The sequence below is a fragment of the Etheostoma spectabile genome, chromosome 19 (assembly GCF_008692095.1).
Source record: "Etheostoma spectabile isolate EspeVRDwgs_2016 chromosome 19, UIUC_Espe_1.0, whole genome shotgun sequence".
In the NCBI taxonomy this organism is placed as follows: Eukaryota; Metazoa; Chordata; class Actinopteri; order Perciformes; family Percidae; genus Etheostoma; species Etheostoma spectabile.
Window position 1 is genome coordinate 9031042 of NC_045751.1, and position 22661 is coordinate 9053702.

Genomic DNA, 22661 nt, shown 5'->3' on the forward strand with positions numbered 1-22661 from the left:
AATGTCTGTGTTCGTACAATTATGTATGGTGGTGAGACATGGAATAGCAGTTTTAGAAAGATGAAAATATATTTCAGCCCACCAGGTAGGGGGGGTTGAGTTTTCCCATGTTATCCTATGGAGACTGACGGGTTGGGGCGCGTTATTTGGATGTCCATTAGTCTAACCCATGTAAAAACCTAGTGAAATGACATTTTCTACAATAGAAACATGATATAAATAGAAAAACTTACTGTTCTAGCTATAAAAATAGCACAATCATCCACAGTGCATGATATTTCAATAACCGCTTCATACGCGCTTCAGGATGACGGGAATTAGTTGTTAACAGACATTCACAAAGACGCATAGTCCTGCACCAATCTAACTATAATAACACCTTTTGGAAGTACCATCCATGATATACAGTAAAATATTAAAGTTGTTGGAAGATTATATGGCTTAAACTGCATGTTTCATTCGTCCCCGCATGCTGTTTCATTCGTCCCGTCCAGGAGGGACGGATGAAACATTACGCACGTCCCACTTTTGCTGTAATAACTCCTGAACGGTTTTGTTCAAAGCTGAACATGCAACTGTATTTGACAGATGACAGGTGTAGGTTGCTGGTTACAAAATATCAGCTTTCAGTGTGATTCGACCGCTTTGTAAATTACGTTTAATTAAAAAGTGTTTCAACTGTCCCGGCTCTCCCCTAATGTTAATTAAAGCAGCCGCTAGCCCGCTAGCTCACTACAACGCTTCAGCTCAATTCCTTCCTGTGATTAAAACAGCAGCTGGGTAATTTGTCCACCACAGCAGCACCCCATAAAATATACATTCACTACCACAGCCCGTAAGGTGGTGTTGAATAATAGACAAAGGCTTGCATTAAACAGCTAGCTACAAAGTTTACGTTGCTATGGACGCAGGATTCCAACCGTAGAGACGGAACGGACTATTTTCTTTAGCGGAAGCAATACAATTGTATTTAAATCAATAATCCTGATAGTCCTGATCACCCTGTCGGGGTTATATTCACTATAACAACTGCCTCGCTCTAGATTATCTCTTACTTATTGTCTCCCTGAGGGGGTATTTCAGAATAAAAGCCCACCGAAAAAGAAACAAGTTAACAAAGACTTAACTGGATATTTTCAACAAAGAATTCTTATCGCACAGTCTACTTGTTCTTGGTCTTCTCTTTTTAATCACTATGTTTATCTTTTCTTTCCACAGCTATCTTTTGTTAAGTATTGCCTTTTTTATCTGGTTTTTGTAATATTTCCTTGGGTGATTTGAAAGGCACTTTCAAATAAAAATGTATTAATAAAAGATATCATTATTATAATTTCTTACAGTGCTTGAATATTCAGGACCTTTCAGCCACATCTCATGGCCTTCATCAGCAAATGGAGTTTGTTCAGTTGTCATGGAGATGATAACGTGATAACAACTAAACTCCCTTTATGACTTTATGACTGAGAAAACTCATGAAGGTCATGAGATGTGCCTGAAAGCTCTGGGGGGGGGGGGGGGGGGGGGGGGGGGAGAAACAAGTAAGTGGACCTTGTGATAAGAGTGTTTTTGTCAAATTGCTATTTCAACGTGTAGAATAAACCTTCAAAGACAAGTCAGGACTGTAACTACACAAACGATGCATCTGCTATTTGTGCATTTACTTTTCTTTATGAGCAAATATATCAGCAACTACATATTGGTATTTACGAGTTGCCCATTTATTCAAAAGTACCAACTCAATTTATTTACCATCAGCGATTTCTTTAGACTAAAATGTCACATATTTTCAATCACTCAGCGGTTCTTTCATGTTTCATTTTTACAATCTTGCAGCTCATTGCATCATATACCACTACTGCTTTTCCACCAAAGGTTAGTTTGATAGCAACTTCTTATGGCTCTTTTTTTTTTACTTCCTTTGTGGTCTTTGTGTATTTCATTGTCTGTCTCCCATAGACTTCTTTGTTTCTTAGCCTCGCTCTGTCTTATCACTGTCTATCTGCGTCTTGGCAGATTCAATTTAATTGGCCTTTATTGGCACATAGCACAAAACAAGACGCAATCCAAGTCGAATACTAACAGTGAATCCACATCTGAGGAAGATCTGTTGATGTGTCTGTCTTTTAATTTACCTTCATCGCGGAAAGAAGATAGACACTCTGTAAACAAGAAAACGTAGGGATGCAGGTTTGCATTTGGATAAACAGAGACACTCGACAAACAAACGGAGGTGGGCGGCTAATGCACCGTGAAATGAAAATATACGCAGCAGGGTTTTGGTGAAGGCCCTTCAATCAGTCAGAGCGCTGTCACTCCAACCTCAAGAAGTCTGTGTTTACTGATGAAACGTTTTGTGCACGTGTTTCCTTGTGTGTATTTGTGCAAGTACCTTGTGTGCGTTTGCAGCAGTCTATCTTAGACTGTTTTGAGGCAGTTAAAAAAGTCTGAAAAAGTCAATATCATTAAATAGAATGCCTTTAATTGTCATTATACACACACACACACAACAAGATTAAAAGCAACTCCTTTTCCAGTGTCAACATGTACGTAAAGAGATGAAACAACATGGAATAAAAAAAAGGTGTGTGTGTGTGTGTGTGTGTGCGGGGAGGGGGGTTGTAAGGTGTACAGTTCTAAGATGCTATATTCATATACAAATGAAAAGATAAGTATGGTTTTATATGCAGTGTGATATGCAGTGTGGAGTAATGTTATTGCGCAGTTTACAGATTTTGCACATTAGTGATCAATTAGTGTTACCACAGTATTATCAAAGTATTAAATTTAAAATATTGCACCGTAGGTGGGTAGAGGAAAGTCCGGGGGTTGGGAGTTTAGACTGTGGAGTAAGTGCATGTGTGAGTTCAAAGTGGTTATGGCTTTTGGAAAGAAATTGTTCTTGAATCTGTTAGTCCTTGTTCTGATGCAGCTGTAGTGCCTCCCAGGTCAAACAGATCAAAGCCAGGGTGGGAGCTGTTCTTGGGGATGTTTTCTGCTCCGCTGAGGCAGTAGGAGGTGTAAATGTTCAATGTTCATCAGGGATGGGGAGAGGGCAGCCAATGATCTTCTGTGCTGCCTTTACTACTCTCTGAAGCCTCTCCCTGTCTGCCACGGTGCAGCTGCCGTACCATACTGCACTGTACCATACCACGTCAGCAGGCTCTTGATGGACGAGCGGTAGAAGGTCAGCAGCAGGTCGGAGTCCAGGTTGTACTTCCTGAGGAACCTTAGGAAGTGTTGCCGCTGTTGAGCCTTTTTGATGACCGCTGTGATGTTGTCTGTCCCGGAGATGTCAGCGGAGATAAAGACGCTGAGAAACCGGAAGGCGTGGACCCTCTCCAAATACTCGCTGTTGATGTGCAGGGGGCCAAGGTCGGTGCCGTTCTTCATGAAGACGACGATGATCTCCTTGGTTTTCTTGGTGTTCAGAGTCAGGTTGTTCTCTCAACACCAGGCTGCCAAGTTAAGGACTTCCTTCCTCTCTGTAGAGTGCCTCGTTGCCCTTTGAGATGAGTCCGACCACAGTGGTGTCGACAGCAAACTTGACAGTGAGGTTGATGTGGGCCGGACTGCAGTCGTGGGTATTAAGGTCCCTTTTACGCCACAGCTTTTATTCTTAAGTCTTGAGGGTTGATAAAGGGAGCAGGAAAGGTTGACTGAGACCAACAAAAAAACCTGACTATACTACTGACTATTACTAATAAGCAGGACAAGAAACAAAGGGGAGATCATGAGGCAGGCGAAGGTCAAAATCTTCGATAAAAAGTCCTTAAAATTCAAATTCTTGTCAATAATCCTTGCAGAGATTGGTCACAGGTTATATCATCAAAATGAAGGTTAGAGTGGTAATTAAAGACAGAGACTGGGAGAAAATGACCTGCATAAATATATTTTATGAATGCTACTTCCACATGGCCTTTAGCTCCACCAAGTCACAAACAAGATCACAAAGTTCATCTGAAATAAACTCTGCTGGATCCATACCGGAGTCGGTTGAGTCCATCTGGGCCAGATTGTACCGCCACGGGTACAACGTCGGACTCAAATGCTTGACTCAACACAGAGTTAAGGGTCAGTTTATGTATTAATAAATAAACAATCCAGGTACTAATCCAACAGGCAGAAGATGTGGTTGAAAATACAGACAATAGATCAGGAAACACTGGAAACAAACACTAAAAACGCTGAAGAGTGAGCCACATGAGGGGGAACAACAATCTGGCACAGGAAAGAGAATCTGGTGAGTCTTTATACAAGGGACACAGGTAATGATGATTACACACAGGAGAGATACATGGGGCGGGAGGGTAATCACACAGGCGGGCATGTAGACAAAAAAAGAAAAACAGGTGACCAGGGATGTAACCAAACAGTGGATTAAAATAAAGCAGGAAGTCCATGTAAACAAACAAAAACCAACTAAAACACAGAAACTTGACACAAGGACAAAACATGACAACTATGGCTACAATTATAATATCAATGTTCCGATACTGAAATCAGGCTCATTTAATCAATAGTGGTTATGATGATCAGTTTCTTTGAGAAATGTCACTGAAAAGACTCCTTCCATACCATTTCCTTTCCATTCCGTTTTCCCTTTTTAAATTCATTTGGGGAATGGATGTGTTGAATCTGCGTCACGTGAAAATGAAAAATGAAAGTGAGTCACTATCATTTCGATTGTGTTTTTATGCCTTGACACTTTGCAAAACCTGCGCACTACTGACTGGATTCCATTGTTGCCACACATGTGCCATGAGGAGAGATTGTTAGTTCGCAGTTATCTTTCAAAGCCTGTGCAGTTGTGGGTAGTAAACCACATCTCCTTTGTTCATTTATATAATTTGTTGACCACTGTCTAATTGTATTGTAATTTATTTGTTATCCTTTCATGCAGCACACAAACACGAATCCAATGAATCAAAATCACCTTGAAGGATGAGGAAATAAAATACCACTGGTGTTGCATCAAACCCTGCCTCCTCCCCGCTCTTATTTATCACTCCGTATCACTGGACGTCCTCTGACCGAGACTTTGTTTGCTCACCAAACCATGGATGGATGGATGGATGGATGGATGGATGGATGGATGGATGGATAGATGGATAGATAGACATTATTCATCCCAAAGGAAATTTTAGGCATTCAGTAGCAAGACAACCATTACACAACAAACACATATATCACACATACATAACAATATCACATACATAAGAATAGAAATCCCTTACAGAAATGCAATGACCATGATAAGGTGAGATACTATGGTAGACGGTGTGCAACGCTGATTAAAAAAGTGAACAGTGAACAGTGCAGTAGATCATGATTAAATATTAAATATGACCATAAAATATAAACATAACCTATAAACTGACTGATTGAATAAGAATAATGTGTAACAGGGAATACATTATAAGATGAAAGATGGAGATGTTATGACCACAGTCCAGATTGTGGGCTAATATAGCCTATAAGACAGGTATATAGCCTATAGGACAGTTATACAGCCTATAAGACAGTTATACAGCCTATAAGACAGTTAAACCCTCACTCCACCCGAACCATTTCACATCACCCTACAGTTCCTTCAGTCACACACATATTGTTACTATTCTGATAGTTATTTACAGTTCAGTGGGATAAATGGAAATGTATAAGTGACTAGGAACATTTAACTGACCACTACCCATAGCCCTCCACCTGTTAATAAGCTCACCTGGGTTTATTTTATGCCAGCTATATTATATTTATGCCATATTAGTGGATTGTATTGTAAGTATACTCCACATATTTTATGTTGAGTTTCAAAGTTTATTCCTGAAAGGAAAAAGGAAAGGAAAGTACAGTTGCAAATGTTCAAATTTCCATTTATTTCCCTAACACGTTAGCGATGTATCATCCACATTGGCCCAGTAATGATGCTCCACTAGAAGCTGCTATTTTAACTGCATCCCATATTAGCCAATATTCTCAAACTTGCAGGCCAAGAATACATTATGCCCCATCCACTTGGGGCTTTTCAATAAGGTAGTCCTGGAAAAAACACTAATTTGTATAAACAGTAATTTATTTAACATTTTTATTGCAATCAGCTCACCCACTGTACTGTTGATTTACTATTGTATTCATTAAAAGGACAAAAAAAACTCTGCAGTACAGCAATGAAAAAACTAAATGCATCCTTAAGGAAAGAACTAATGTATGCATTTTTTGAGTTTTTGTCCCCCCTAAAAATATGTGTGCTACTTTGAATAACCGAAAACAAAGGAAATATATTTGACCACAGGCCTCGTTTTGTTCAAATCATTTTTTCATAACTGAATAAACTTCCCAGCAAAAAAAAGAATTATCTATGAAACCATAACAGAGCTGACCAAATCAAACAGAATACGCATCAGTGATTCACACACAAATACTCCCACAATCTGGACACATACACACCCACACACACACCCACACACCACACACACACACACACACTCATTTGTGAGAGAGCTTGCAGAGATAATTTCTTGCAAATGCTATTATAGAATGCAAGCAATGTATGGTTGGCAAACAAGGACAGTAGAAATTGCTGCCTCTCTCTCTCTTTCTCTCACATACACACACACACACATATATACACACAACACACACGCACGCGCACAATAACCACTCTATAATGGGACCATCAACCAATATCCACAAAGCGTTTGCAGCCAAGAAATGTCACAGAATCAGACATGAGTTATACCAAATGGTCACACACACTCTTCCTGTTTCACCCACACAAAAGCTAGAGGTGACCCATCCATAGGGAAAAGAACGAGGAAACAGAAGAGATGGATGGGGTTATGACTAGCATAATGTTTATATCACACGCACGAGTCACACCGAGACGACTAAGTAATAAAAACGTTTATTACAGAGCCTTCCATTAGCAATAATGAGGCTCTTCCTCCTGTCACACAGCAGGTGCCCTTAATCTGCCCTCATCTGTCTCTCCCCATCAACATTTACATTTCTCACGTTTAGTTTAAGCCGCTACATATGATCCGTAGTAAAACCGCGAGGTAAGGGCACAGAGCAGAGAGGAGAAGCTCAGCGTACGTGTAAGTCCTCCTTGTTTGTAGAATTGGTTGGGCCTTGAAAGGTCAGTGCCAACGAGGTGAAAAGATTAAATAATTTCCACTTTGAGCGCAGCGCTTGGCGGCAATTACGGTGTGCAACGCCAAGTGTTACACTCTGCCTACAGTAGGGCGGCACCGCTCTCCCCATAGGCCAACAGGCAAAAGGCCAGCGCAGGGCAGTTTTTACTGCTAACCATGTGTAGGCAGCTTTAAGTACAATGAGATTTACCCTATTGTTCAGTAGGGTTGATAACCAGTCCTATTTTCATATCATCCAATCGTGGTTACTTGAAATCATCAGTAGGTGATCTGATCAGCAGGTTATTAGTGTGATTTATACAAGAGAAGGAACGTTTTTACCAGCCGAGACACTGATATTGTGTCAAAATGTGGCCCTGGACACACCTTCTGGAGCCAGAACTACCACAGAGGAGTGTCCGAGTACTTTGCCAGGTATTTTTATAGCTGCAGCCAGATTTTGTCAGCGTGATAGCGTCATAACCGTGCAAAATACAGTTAAGTACCTTTACAGGTGCGTAGTTGAGATCAAAATGAATGCCGATCTTCAAGATGGGTGTGGTCCGAGCAAGGGCGCAAGTATGGGGGGCAGGAAGTTGGGAATGGGCCATTGGCCCCTGGACCGTTTTGACGTTGTGGCTGGTGTGATCCCTCCGCAAGATAATCTTTCGTTAAGGATTTAAAATTCACTCGTGCTGATTAACAGGGCTCAGAGGGCAGACATGCCGCTTTAACGGAAACCTTTCTAAATGCACAGTAGGACGCAGATTCTAGAGATTATTTTTTAACATTTTAGGTCTGATGGTAGGTTGGTTGAAATCGCCTTAATATTGGAATAGGAAAAAAAACAACATTATCCCTTCAGTTGTCGATATACAATCCCATCGCCAATGGGCACAAGCCTATTGTTCAGACTAAATTTTAGTTTAAAATCTACAGCAAAGTGAAACTGAGGTGAGAGGAAGTCAAAATTGTCAAATGTAAATGAGAAATGTAGGGTTAAAGGAGTTATCTTCAGAGTGGCTGTGAATTTGTCACCCTTCCACTTTAATCTCTATTTATGTTAATCTAAATAACTATCAAGGGGACTTCATGGCCAAAAGCATAAGCTTAAAGAATTTAACATATTGACTTATTTGTATTTTGTATATTATGTTGATATGTGCCTTTATTTATATTGTTGTCTCTACTGTACGGTATGTGTCTATGTCTATGTATAGAGAGTTAACACCTACCGAAGTAAAATTCCTTGAGTATGTAAGTATACATCTGATTCTGATATATTAAACCACAATATGGGAATTTGTCTTGCCCATTATTGCTCTTATACAGTTGTCCTACTGAAGTGAAGGAAAAATCCACCTTAAAACAGCTCCAACAAACCTGGCCAAACAAGCCTTGCCATCACAATAAACTTCAAATGGAGAATTGCTGGAACTCATTCAAACTTCACATGTGTTTAGTGGGAAACAATGAACAATGCCTAGAGGCGTCGTTCACTCGAAGGACCTGCATTGTCCTCTGTTGGTGCTGTTGTTCCAAAAGCTGTCTTCACTGCTACGGGAAGCTGGTAGCTTTCTATGAGAGATTGATAATGGATAAGTCAAGGTTGATACCATCAAATCAAATTTAATTTTCATTTTTCTGGTGCATTTTGTGGCCTTTATTTTCAGATGAAGACATGAAATTAGAGAGAGAGAGAGAGGTGGGAATGACATCAGCAGCAAAGGGGCCACGGGTTGGAGTCGAACCCGCGGCTGCTGCGTAGAGGAGTTTACTGTTTATCTGCTCTACCAACTGTTTTAAACCGGCCACAAATCAAGAGAAGCAACGCTGCAGTTTTCCCTGTGCCAATATTCAGGACACACAGATCAGAAAGCAGAAATTACACCCCGCCCTAAAGTATCTGTTACGACATTGATCATAAGTGCGCTGAAAACCAATTCCCAATTTCATTCCTCTTTCCACTTCTCCTCTCTTACCCTTTGCTTGATATACCTTCACATGCATGTCAGAAGTCGACAGTTAACGACGTTGGTTAATAAAGTTTAGCTCGAATCACAATCTTTCTCTTCCGCTCTCTCTCCTTTTATCTAAAGGGCAGCAGGTGACATTAAAAGAGAATTGCATCTTGGTACTGTAGTGATGCGCATAACAACACTGGAGCCTTCACCTTCAATCCACCTCCTTAATACTCTCTCACACACACACACACACACACACACACGCACGCACACACACACGCACGCACACACACACGCACGCACGCACACACACACGCACGCACGCACACACACACCATGCCTGTGTAGGTGGCACTGGATGGCTCCAGTGACGTGTGAAGTTTTATTGTGTTGGGTCCGATCACGAGTCACGTCAGGGAGGAGAGGGGAGGAGACGCTGATGATGAGAGGAGGGGTGGAGGCGGAGACAGAGGGAAGCAAGGATAAATAACTTTGTGACATTGTTGTCTAATGCTTCTCCTCAAAAAAGGGCTGTGGCTGAAAAGAAAAAAAGTACAAGGTAAACCACTGCAATTACTGGTGACTTTTCAGCCCCATGCTCTGATTCGAGTTTTGCACACGTCATAGTAGTTTGTATGAGGAAGTTGGTTTGTCTTCTTTATACAACCGTCGAATGATAAGGCCTTGAAGCACAAACTGCCTCCTTATTTATGTTCTCTACTGACGCCTTAATCTATGAGCTAGTAGCTGCAACCTTCGCTCACACAGACAAATTATGTACGTCATTCCTCCAACTCGTACTGTGCTTGGTGAATGCGCTTTTAAGGTTTTTGCTCCGTCATCTTGGTGTGAGCTACACAATCACCTTGAACTAGATCATTTTATTAGCAAGGAAGATTTAAAAAAAACAAGATTAAGGACTTTCTGACTAAATAACGCACATGTCCTGTTACAGATTGTAATGTAACGTAATCTGCGGTCTGTCTTTTGTTCGTTTTTGTGTTGGAACTTGTTATACAGCTGTCTTTGCCAAGACTCCATTGTAGAAGAGATAATGAATCCCAATGGGAATAGTCCTGGTAAAATGAAGGCAAAATGAAAAAATAAAAAGCTGTCACAGTACTGTAGGACAAATATTTCTGTTCCAATTCAGACTTAAGGATATAAATGATTGTGTAAAAACTAGAACGTTTGTGTACATCAGGACTATGACAAGTTGCAGAAACACAGACTCCTTTTTGCTACAAAATCTGCGACCCCTTTTAATGGAGGAAATATTTATCGCATCTAATTATCTAATCTCCGCTAGAGTTTTTCTTAACCATGGGCTTGATTCAAGAACTTTGTACTGCTTCCTTACAACTTTGTCAGCGACACAGATTAAGAGCTGAGAGTTTTTACATGGCGGTAAATCTCTAAAAGCCAAAGTTCAATAAACAACAAAACCCTGTAAGATTTTAGTTTTAGTCTTTTAAAGATGAGACGATAAAGGGAGCACAGCTGCCAGTGAAGAACGCGCCGGCCGGTGGTGGGAGGGAGACACAATGACTCTACAAGGCATTGTGTCTCCCTTTGAAAGACACAAACACACAGTGAGAAAGTGGAGGAAGGAGCTGTTGCCTTATACAGACATTGCAGCTTTCAAAAAAGCAGTGCAGCACACACAAACACACAGCAGGCAGCACAAACGTCTCTTCATGCTTGTGCTGCCATCGTTGTCGAATGGCCTTGACAACTTCAAAGCCAGTGACGAAAAAAAAAATAGTCACTGAGACACATCCCGAGGGCTTCACGTTCATATTTAATGCTGGAAGATCGCTGTTTCCATTGATTCTACAGTCAGCAGTGGAGACGATTTTGAAAATCTATGCAAATGTTGGAGAGCTGCTAAACGCCTTCATCACAGTTGAACGGGACCATTTCTTCCATCTGTCCTCTTGTCCTCTATTGCTCCCACTCTGCTTGATTTGAATTTTTCAGACCATGTCCTTTCACATTATCAAAAAAAAAAGACTCAGAAGAAAGAGGAAAGTGTAGGATGACGGTGTGCAGCCTTGTGTGTGTGAGTATACAAAAGTGTATGTGTGTGTATGTGTTTGTGTGTGTGTGCGTGTGTGTGTGTGTGTGTGTGTGTGCGTGCGTATGTAGGAAGTCCACACCCTCCAAACTTAAACAGAAACATTATTGGAGATTAAACAAAAAGAAAAGGACACACTCAACACACTTTCTAACTGACACGTTCTTGATGTGCCTGCCTCTATTAAAAAACTACTTAAGCCAAGTAAGGCTGACAAAACACCCAGGCCCCCCTTGGGAGGAGCGGAAGAGAGGCAGGAGTGAAGAGGAGGAGAGGAATTTTTGGTCATTTTAATTGCAAAGCTTGTTAGCCTTTTTCTCTGTCGTTAGTGCCTTATTAGCATGTCATTATAGAGCCAGACGGCGTTTGATCGACAGCCTGGAGGCGAGCAATTACTTGTGTACGTGTGTATATATGTGCGCGTGCATGTTATGCAGACAGCTATTATTTTGTGTTTACTATACATGAAGATGAAGGTGTGAGTATTGTGGGTTGTCTTTAATAGTACCATATTCTGTCAGCAGTTTTTTTTCTTCACAACCTGTGATTATCATTCATGCGGCTACAGTACAGTTCATTATAGGAAGTTTGGGTGCTTTGCTCAAGGGCAAATAGACTGATTTTATAATCAGCGTGGAGAGTGCTTCTAGTTTTCCGTTCTATAATCAGATATTTGAATAAGCACACACTTGTGACCTTGTACTCCTGAAATTTACCATGAGAAGAGAGCGTTTTCAGACTGAATGATGGGCTTTTTTGACCAAGAATAACATGACGTGTGATGACACGTCATGTCTGCCCTCTGTCTAAAAATAGAGCTCAGACATTGAGGATGTGGGCAGAGCTAGTTTAAGTTTATGCACCCAGTGGGGGCATGGTGACGGGTTGTAAACCGTGCGTCCCAAAGTCAAAAAGCCCATATCCGCGGATTACTTTCATATTTGGCAATCAGAAGCCTGCAAGGAGTGATTGTTGTGGGCATGGGAGCTGCTAATGAGTATTTGATTGCCCACTTCATTAGCAGAAAAAATGTTTCAAAATCCTTCAAAATGTGTGTGCAGCCCTGTCACAAATGAGTAAGCTAATGTCATGTTCTCCTCACCAAAATGAATGGGAATGAGCGCAGTCTCAGTGCAGCCATAATAGATTAAAATGGATAGTTTTTCTTAGAATAGTGGCAAATATTTACTGTCTTTACTTATAAATTCAGACCAGGGAAAAAGTATGATTGTGTAACAACAAGGTTGGAAATTTAGAAAGATATTGAAACAAGGGTCATTTGCTTTAAATACCAACATTCATAAATAAAAATGTCATAGCATAGAATTACACTTGTTCATGGGTACATCAGCACCATGGACAGTGTCATAGCAAAATCTATTCATTGACTTTTTCAACAACTTAAAACTGAATCCCAAGCTCGCACCAACGTCTTTACCAGCCAACGTGACAATATCAAACATTACTGACCATTAGCCCGTTAATGTATTGGCTACACTCTTCTTTTCCTCATCCAACTCTGCACTGCATGCATACAAACGGTCTGGACCCTACCTCAAACTTTAGGGTAGCAAAAATATACTATTGGCTAATTAGCTGCCCATCGCTGTCATGCTATTAGTGCTTTAGTGAGGTGATAAACCTGTTGTAACAAATGTGTTAGCACCACAGACAGCGGCAGAGAAATACATCTGCCACAATGAGTATGTCAGCACCATGGAGAGCGTAATATCAAGAGACAAATGAAAAAAGCTAAAACTGAGACGCTCATCTGGCCAAGTCAAGTATCTATACCAGTAACCCGGCAGTTAGTGGGCATTCACAGCAAGAGAAGTGATCTGGCGATATGCGATTCTGAGAATTGTGTGACGTCCTGTTGTGTCCTTAAAGCCTCCAACCAAGCATAAGTAGACTTCATATTTCACAATGACTTTCCATCAGATCGTTAATAGATTTTGACGTTTCCAACCGCACTTGAAGGCAGCTTTATTTCAAAGGAGAGAGAGAGAGAGAGAAAGAAAAGAGACGAGCGAGACTCATCGAGTGCTTTGTTGTTGCAGCATTCAGCTATTACACAAACTCCCAGGCAGTTCAGTGCACGTGTTTCGTTTTGTATCCTCATAGTGTTTTAACCCTTTTTTGTGGCAGCAATAGAGGCAGTGATGTTTCCTGTTTACTGTATTCTCACAGCTCTTCAATCGACACTGACAAGACTGATTGCTGGTTACATGATTGGCCACCGCAGCATAACGTCGGGTTGCGTTTCTCCAAAAGTTGATTTGGTCACAACTTTTCGCCGCAGGCCCGCTGCGGTTCTTTGACAGCCCCCGCTGCAGCCTAAACCCACATACCCCATTCAAAATGAGCGGAAATACCTTTACTGCCAAGTTTGAGACCTGGTGTGACATGAGATCCAAAGCTTATTTATTTTATCCATAGTACACCACTTACTCTTCTTTCCACTGGGCACATTGCATTGGCAAAGATAAAGAGAAAACTGTCCAGGCCCTGTATACTGCTTCAGAGAAAAACACCTGTCACACTTTGTCTTTAAAAAAAATAAAAAATAAATAAAAGGTTTCTTCTCAGTCAAATCAGATGAGGTTAAAGACCTGTCGTGCTAAGTACATCAGCACAGAGATACAGCTGAAATGAGTGCTTCAGAACCATGTACAGCTTCAATAGAGCTCTTGAATCAACCACATTTTTTATTGTCGTTTGTAACCATAAAGCTCTATGGCTGTATAGCTGGATCCTACCTAGTTGTTCATTGTGCAAAAATTCAAATATAAAACTAACAAATCACTTGAGCTTGACTGAGCCATATGTGCATTGTCCTCTTTAATCAAGCATGTTACAGTGGCCTCTAATCAACCTTCACATGCTTTCGATTTTAATTGGAAATTCATCACACAAGAGTGCGCTTGACTATGTTTGGTATTAGGTGGGACCCATTTCTGCAAAAAACTACACCTGTTAGAATGAAAACTGTCACGATTCAGCAGGAGGACCCAAATTCAAGACTCACTCAAGTTCAGACAAACATACTTTTTTTCTGACTCTACAACTTACAAACGTACACCTACTAACAAAAAGGACTATCCCAGGACAAATAGAGAGACAAATCAAGAAAGGACAGAGGAACAGCAGGTGTAGAAATACGCAGACCAATTAACAGGAAGACAGGGGATTGGACAAGATCATAATTGGGAACAGGTAAGAGCAGAAACGGAGGAAAACTAACAAGACAATAATTGGGAACAAGCGAGAGCAGAAACAGAGGGAAACTAACAAGACAGGAAGTGCAGAACATATAAGGGGATGGGCGGAGACAAAGACAAATGACAGACAGGTAACCACAGAGCACATGGCGAACAGCAACACAATGTACAAAATGGCTACCAGTGTGACACAAAGGCAGTCAGACACAGCAGGATCCTGACAAATACAGCAACATTATAAATGACATAACAGCAGTGTGAACGAATTGAGTGAGAGACAAAGGAGACACCTAAATAGACTATTTCATTGTGTCACATTGTCTAAAAAGAGAGCTATTTATGGAAAAAGGCTATTGCATAACATTAAAATGCATTGAAATGCAGTTATGTCACAGGCCTTGGTACTCAGATAATGTAATAATAATGATAATAATAAATTTTATTTAAAGACGCCTTTCTTGGCACTCAAGGACGCCGCACAGGGAATTCATAAATTAAGAACAGCAAAACAAATACTATACAACAGCAAAACAAATACTATACAACAGCAAAACAAATACTATACAGCAAAACAAATACTATACAACAGCAAAACAAATACTATACAACAGCAAAACAAATACTATACAGCAAAACAAATACTATACAACAGCAAAACAAATACTATACAGCTAAACAAATACTATACAACAGCAAAACAAATACTATACAACAGAAAAAACGATACTATACAACAGCAAAACAAATACTATACAGCAAAACAAATACTATACAACAGCAAAACAAATACTATACAACAGCAAAACAAATACTATACAGCAAAACAAATACTATACAACAGCAAAACAAATACTATACAGCTAAACAAATACTATACAACAGCAAAACAAATACTATACAACAGCAAAACAAATACTATACAGCAAAACAAAACCAATACTATACAATGGCAAAACAAATACTATACAACAGCAAAACAAATACTATACAGCAAAACAAAACCAATACTATACAATGGCAAAACAAAGACTATACAACAGCAAAACAAATACTATACAGCAAAGCAACAGAAAAGGCAGAGCAATAGACATTTAGGTGGAATAGGCAGTTTTAAACAGATGTGTTTTTAGTTGTGATTTGAAATGGGGGAATGAATCAATGTTTCTGAGTTGGGGGGGTAGTGAGTTCCAGAGACGGGGAGCAGAGCGGCTGAATGCTCTGCCCCCCATGGTGGTGAGACGGGCGGATGATAGATAGATGATAGATGTATGCCTAATGCTGGAGAAATTACACCTTTACAGATAATAAAGCAAAGTCTGCTATCTGGCTCCATATACACATTAAAAAGATATTTGCGATCTTAAGGAGCTAGCATTCATTGGCCAAGTCATGGCCCACTCATTGAGAACCTCTGCATAACATGCAGTAAGTAGGAGTAGGCAAATTATTAAAAAAAATAACTATTTCAAGTGCCGTAAACCATAATTAAGCTGAGTGAGTGAAGAGGAGTAATGTGTTAACTGATTAAAATTGGCTTCTTGATGACTGTGAAGCTTTGGCACTGTATAGGTAAAACAGGCTAATATATAGAGAAATAGTACAAATACAAGTACTGTACAGAGAGGATACATATAATGTCATTCATATTTGAATCATAATTCAAGCCTTTGCTCACAGAAAAAAGGTCTCCATTACCTGGCAACAGTAAGGTAACATACAGTGTGGACTGATGCTTTGATAGTCTGAGATAATACCACACGTTTACCGCCGAGTAAAAATACACCCCCATGAAGTCAGTTTAAATTGGATCAACCTAACATACTCTAAACATAAAGACGGCTGCTGTGAAGTAAGTCCTGCACTCCCTGCATCTTCAGATGTCACAAGCACCCTGCTGAAGCCCTGGAGATTTCCACTATCCACTTCAAAGATGTATTGAGGAAAAGAAAAGGAACAGTGTTTATGTCAACGCACTGAGACAAGAGGGGAAAGGAGGACGATATGAGAGAAAAAAGTAATCTGTCCCAAGTCTCCTTCTTAACCTTTCCCCTCATTTTGCAGCTGCTTTAGGTCTGAAGCGGCCCTCCTAAAAGAGACCTCTGGGGGTTAGAGGTAAAATAGTCCCTTGATGGGATGGGACCATTTGTTCTCTGTGGAATGATTGGGGAACAATAACCCTGACAGCAGAACAGAAACATATCTTTTTTACTTAACGTATGATTTTATACTTCACATCTTCTATACTTAACTATGATTTAGACACTGTACTATACACATGTGCTCACAAAGAGGCATCGGAATTTCCATAAACCTATTTTTCAATAGTGTATGGTAATTGTCATTTACGTCGATTGTGGTCCCTAGGGAGTCCATATTGTCCTACATTGTAATCTCTCTGAGCAGCACAGGAATTTATTACATTAATATAGTACGTCCTTGAATGGAACTTGAGGGGAGATTGTTCATCATGTGACCATTGATGACACTCGTTGGTATTTTCCTCTGAAAACCCTTGGGTGATTTCTTTTTTAGTTGTACAATAAAAAACATTTCAATTTTGTTCAGCTGGCATTATTTTTAATGTAAGATTGTTATTAATTATAGGATCAATAAAGATAAAGGATTCAGTATTACTCCATTAAAATGGTATTCCTAGCAGCATGGGGAAAGCTTTGAAAAGGCATTCAGACCTTCACTTTGGGGGACACAAAAGCTTTTTTTTTATTTTTTTCAAGTTCCGCTTCCCTCTGAAATCCACACGTGTGAGAAGATATCAAAACGATCTAAAAGGAAATAAGTAGCTCAAAGAGAAGAGAGAAGATTCAAAAAGCAAACCCATAAAGAGGGAAATCTGTGTAAAGTAGTGTGTCTGTCCTTTGGGGTAGATCACTGACTCACAGTTTTTTTTTTAATCAGATAGATTCACACTTCATTATGGCTGATCCCTTGAGCCAAACACACCTAAACACACACATTTTGCCACGTCAGCTACAGTAAAAAAGTAATTAAACTCACTAGTTCCACTGCACCGACACAACAAATTGATTCTGGCTTTAGGATTGAAGGTATGGTGAATTTACCCTAGGTGTGTGTGTCTGTGTGTATGCACGGGTAGGAAGCTGAGAAAGCAGGACATAAACACAACGAAATGTTGAGAGAGGTTATCTGACCTTCATGCTCTGGTGGCTGACTGTAGAGGGAAGGAGCGATGCAGGGAGAGAGCGATAGAAGAAGACATGAAGCAAGGAACGGCATGCTCCTCCAGACCGGAGGGCTACAGAGACTAATTAACATGAGAGACATGACCTTTCTCTCCTCCTCCCTGAGACAGAGTGTGTGTGTGTACAGTATGTGTGTGTGTGTATTTTGAATCATAGTCATAACAGCCAGATGGACCCAGTACATCATGTCACATCCTCACGTGAGAGCTAGAGAGCAAGAGGTAGAAAGCGGTGGAGAGGACTGGAAAGAGATAATTCCCAGAATACCATTTGAAACCCTGAACACTTACACGCCACCTCAAGAAAATCCTTTATCGAGGATTGAGGACCAACTTAAAAGGAACACGCCACCGTTTGTTGCCGTTGAAATAAGGCTTATGATGGTCTCCCCTTCCTGTAGATAGGTGGGACAACGCAGTTTTTGTCTCAGTGCATGCATGGTTTTAGTCCGGTGCAAAACCGGCACCTCCGCCGCTAGTTAGCTTAGCGTAGTGAATGGAATCCTATGTTGCCAGTTAGCATGTTGTGAGTAAAAGTGAGCCAACAAAAACAACAACAACAACCTAATTACTTATTGTGGCCTGCGTATTCACAACAAGTACAAATAGCTATGCAGATTAAGACGAGATGATTTCCTAGGAAGATATTGGTGATCTCTGCGTCCATCTAGCAGTGCTTTGGCTGTGCTTCCACCCAATATAGTCCCAAATCAATATGTGCCTAGGAAATCGTACGAATTGTATGACTATGCAGGCCACAAGAAGTAATTAGGTTGTTGTTGTTTTTTTTTGTTGGTTCACTTTTACTAGCAACATGCTAACAGGCAACATAGGATTCCATTTACTACGCTAACTGGCGGTGCTGGTGTTGCACCAGATTAAAACAATGTATGCACTGAGACCAAAAATGCGTTGCCCCACCTATCTACAGCTAGGGGAGACAGTAGTAAGCCCTATTTCAACAAACAGTGGCGTATTTCTTTAAGACATTGGAACTTCTGAACTGACTTATTGTTTCAGAGGGCTGTTTGAGAACATGATTAAAAGTAGGTTTTATCTATCTATCTATCTATCTATCTATCTATCTATCTATCTATCTATCTATCTATCTATCTATCTATCTATCTATCTATCGAACCAACAACTGTATAGGATAAAATATACAATAAAGGTAAAAGCTTCTATTAAAGTGCAAGATAACAAGTCCAGCAACATATTTTACAAACATACGAACGTCATGAAATAATAATAATTCATTTACCAAGAGTTTAAAACCCTCCTCAGTCTGATGAGTCCGTGGAACACTGCAGCACTATCTGAGAAGGTATTTACTTGAAGAAGGCGAAGCAAACAAGTCTTCCAAATTAGACGACAGAATACGGAAGGGCAATCCCCTTAAATTAAGAAGAGACAGAGGTGAAGTAGACGGAATCAAGCATCCACTGGAGGAGCGTAACTATGTATGTACACCATCTGAGTGTGTGTGTAGGAGAAGGAGAGCATTTGGTGCTCGGGGACAGTTGCTGCCACAACCCTCAATGCTCATGGTCAATTTCTGATTAGAGCACTAAACATGGCCCCAGCATCTCTGAGCTCTCAGGAGCAGGGTTACTGTATGACACTGGACTGTGTGTACTCGTCTGAGAGTAGGAGTGTGTGTCTATGTTACACTACTGTACATACTGACAAAACAACTGAACATAATTTTATCTCAAATGGGGGAAGCTGTGTGTACTCACCATTGCCGACGGCGTAGAGTGTAGAGTAAGACCGCTTTGTTGAGCTGCCTCAGTGCTTTGTTACATTCACATAAGTGTTGTTTGGATCTTCTTAAGACTTGAGGCGCTCAACTTCTGATGTGTGCTTCTTGTCTGAAACAGAAAGAAAAAGCTCCTGAGTTTGACAGAATAGGTTTCCAGAGGTGTCGTGGCATGAGCGAATATTTACTGTCCAGTATTGTGATCACAAATCTCCACGCTTAATCCTAGAAAGATGGAAAATGTTACAGGCTGTTGGGTTTACATGAATCAGGCTTGATGTTGTACTTTTTTCATTAGTATACACTGCCAACCCCCCCACCCCCTGCATTTACACCTCATTTTCCTTCTATTCAGAATAATCCATTTGCAGCCATCCAAACACAAACACCGAGCTAATCCACCACCTCACTTCATTAGGTTTTGTCAAAGTGCTGGTTTTATTGTTACTTCATTATCCCTGACTTAAGTGTTTTTTTTTTGTTTTTTTGATTGTGCGTGTTATTTTACACTCCACTTACGGCCAATCACCTGACACTCAAAGTAAGAAATGGAAAAGTCTGAGATGAAACACTCCATTAAAAACATGTCGCCTCACAAGCGTCTCTTTATACACCGTCTTTGTTAGTCTGGTCTGCAGTTCATTTCAAGCAAGGTTTGGCACTGTAATGTTCAAGAACACAGATCTAAATATTAAGGATACATTTACTCATCACATCTGTTAAAAGACTTTGCAGCAAATGTTGACGGTTCCGTGGTGCGCACAAGGCTTTTTCTAGCCTTAAAGGCTCAATTTCTATAAGTTTGTGAAATAAATTTAATTGAGACCTAAAACTTTTATTAATGCTTTAGTCTATGTTTTTGTCAATACACGTGTAAACGCAAGGTTGATGCCTCATAAAACACTACACACCAGACAGAATCGGTATAGTCAGTCGCCTCAGTGTCGCGTGACCGCTGTAGTTGAACGAGCGGTATGCTAACGGAACGTTAGCAATCTAAAAGGGAAAGAAGAGTCACCAGCCAGTACATATATATATATATAAAATGAGAAGACAAAATAAGCATATACACGTATATATATTATACTGTATACATACACATAGTATATATACACACAGATAATATATATATATATATATATATATATATATATATATATATTATATATAGCGAGAGAGAGAAAGAGAGAGACGAGAGAAGAAGGAGAGAGAGAGAGAGAGAGAGAGAGAGAGAGAGAGAGAGAGATAGAAATACACATCAAAAGGAACAATTTCACTTTCACAATGTTTTTATTCAGCTCATGGACACAGAAAATTGTTCTAATTGAACCACAAATAACATTATTTATGATCGGAAAGGAGCTGGATGAAGGCAAAATCTTATTTTACCAGCCCCTTACTCAGATACAACGAGGAGAAATGGATGCACTGTCGGTCAGTTAACAGTTGACAACAATAAAATGAGACAATACAAGGGAATAAAAAGAGAGTTAAAAGAGACATCACATGAAAAAAAGTCTATAAAAATGAGTTTGGAGAAGTGATTTAAAAAGGGTCCACCAATCCTGCGAGCCTTATCTCTTTGGAAGGGCTAAAAGGGCCCCGCCCGAGGAGCGAAGACTGCAAACTGGCTCATGTGGGGACAACATCTCTGCTATGTAGCTAGGAGCTTTAAAAGTGATCAGTAAAATCTTCAAATCAATTCTAAAACAAACAAGGAGCCAATAGAGAGAAGCCAGGATTGGGGTGATGTGATATTGTTTGTTAAAACCAGTGAGAAGCCTGGCTGCTGCCTTCGGAACCAGTTGGAGGCTAGAGAGTGACCTTTGGCTTGAACCTTAAAATGATATACTAAAATACCCTCATAAATCTTTCTCACGCACACAACACACTCACGTCACTGTGTGCATGCCTATCTTAACAACATATTTATTACCAGAGAAAAAACATCCTTCTCAACACTGAATTTGGCCTTTTTGGGAGTTTGTGCATTTATGTGTGTCCCCTCCAGCTGGAAAGGTCCATACCCTATTGAGAAAAACAACTACTGATTCCCTCACCGTCCCCCCTCGTTTTCTCTTTTTTTCAGTTTAATTGTTGAAGGCAACTGAAACTAAGTCCAGCTGAAATCCCCCAGGGCGGCCTCCTTGAACCCGCACTATTACCACAAGACGCCACCATCACAAGCAGCCACAGCAAGGAGTACAAAGCCACAGCAGCGGAGAGCAGGCATCAAATACATTTGCTGTGCCACTCTCAAATAATGTGCAACAGAGAAGTTCTCAGTATAAATTTCCAGATAAACTTTTCAACCTTTGTGTGCCTGTGGAAATATTCACCCTGCTTAACATTCACACAGCAACACTCCCTGGAAAAGTTGACTCCAAATGCATCTGGATAAAAGAACAATAAAGTTTGCTAATTTGCTAATTAGATCCCCTGTCACAGACAGAACTGGCAAGGCTGTGCTTTTTGGGAATGCAGCGTGCCTCAGACCAATCCAAAAGCTCAGTTGAAACAAAGATAAACAATAAACACTGTGTGCTGTGCACTGACTTTCCCTCCATCTTTAAACAGCTTCAACGCCTTCAGAGTTGTTACATAAGATCTCAAAAAGCAACACTCAGCCTTGATGTAACAGCTCTAAGGGTAGAAAAACTTCAATCTGCAAATTATCTAACTTGATCTAATTTTGTTTTTCGAAAATGATTAAGATCCATCTGTCTGAAGTCAAAATGAAATGCTTGCTGAGGTGGAGTAAACCTTTGGCCTGTAGCCTCAGTGCCCTGAAAATTCTAACATGTATCGAATCCATCACATTATTCAATTATAGGTAACTGAATTCAGGTTGAGGTTGTATTAGATACATAACCGATAACTCAATAGATAAAGATGTTAGAGCTGCACATGGATTACAGCAAATTAAAAGGAGTATGCTGGTGTTTTTGTATTTGTTTTAAAATTATTTTTAAGTATTACAGTTTTGTATACTTTTGCACAGCTGCTGTTGTTTTCCTTTTATTTTAATATGACATCAACTTGACAATACATACATCTTGTGCAAAGCTAATCCATAATGATAATCATTTAAATTATTGCTTTCCCCTCAAGGTTATCTTATTACAGTGTGTTAATGCAGATGGAAGCAGATACTGCATTACAATTCTAGCAGTGTGTTGCATTCATGTGGTGATGGGTGTAGTCCTTGTAAAGCAGTGTCTTTACATTGCCATGAGGGAAGACTGACTGACGTGCATCTGTGCTTGTTCCTGTGCAAATGACTACATATT

The 22661-nt window shown here is 40.2% G+C and overlaps 1 protein-coding gene across 1 annotated transcript in view; it reads right to left on the reverse strand.

Annotated features, from left to right (window-relative positions):
- The window catches only part of htr2cl1 (5-hydroxytryptamine (serotonin) receptor 2C, G protein-coupled-like 1), a 132004-nt gene that overhangs the window by 54879 nt on the left and 54464 nt on the right, over positions 1–22661 (reverse strand). Inside the window, exon 2 of the mRNA XM_032544614.1 lies at positions 19352–19483. The gene's annotated coding sequence lies outside the window, so the exon portion shown is untranslated. The remainder of the gene's footprint in view (positions 1–19351; positions 19484–22661) is intronic.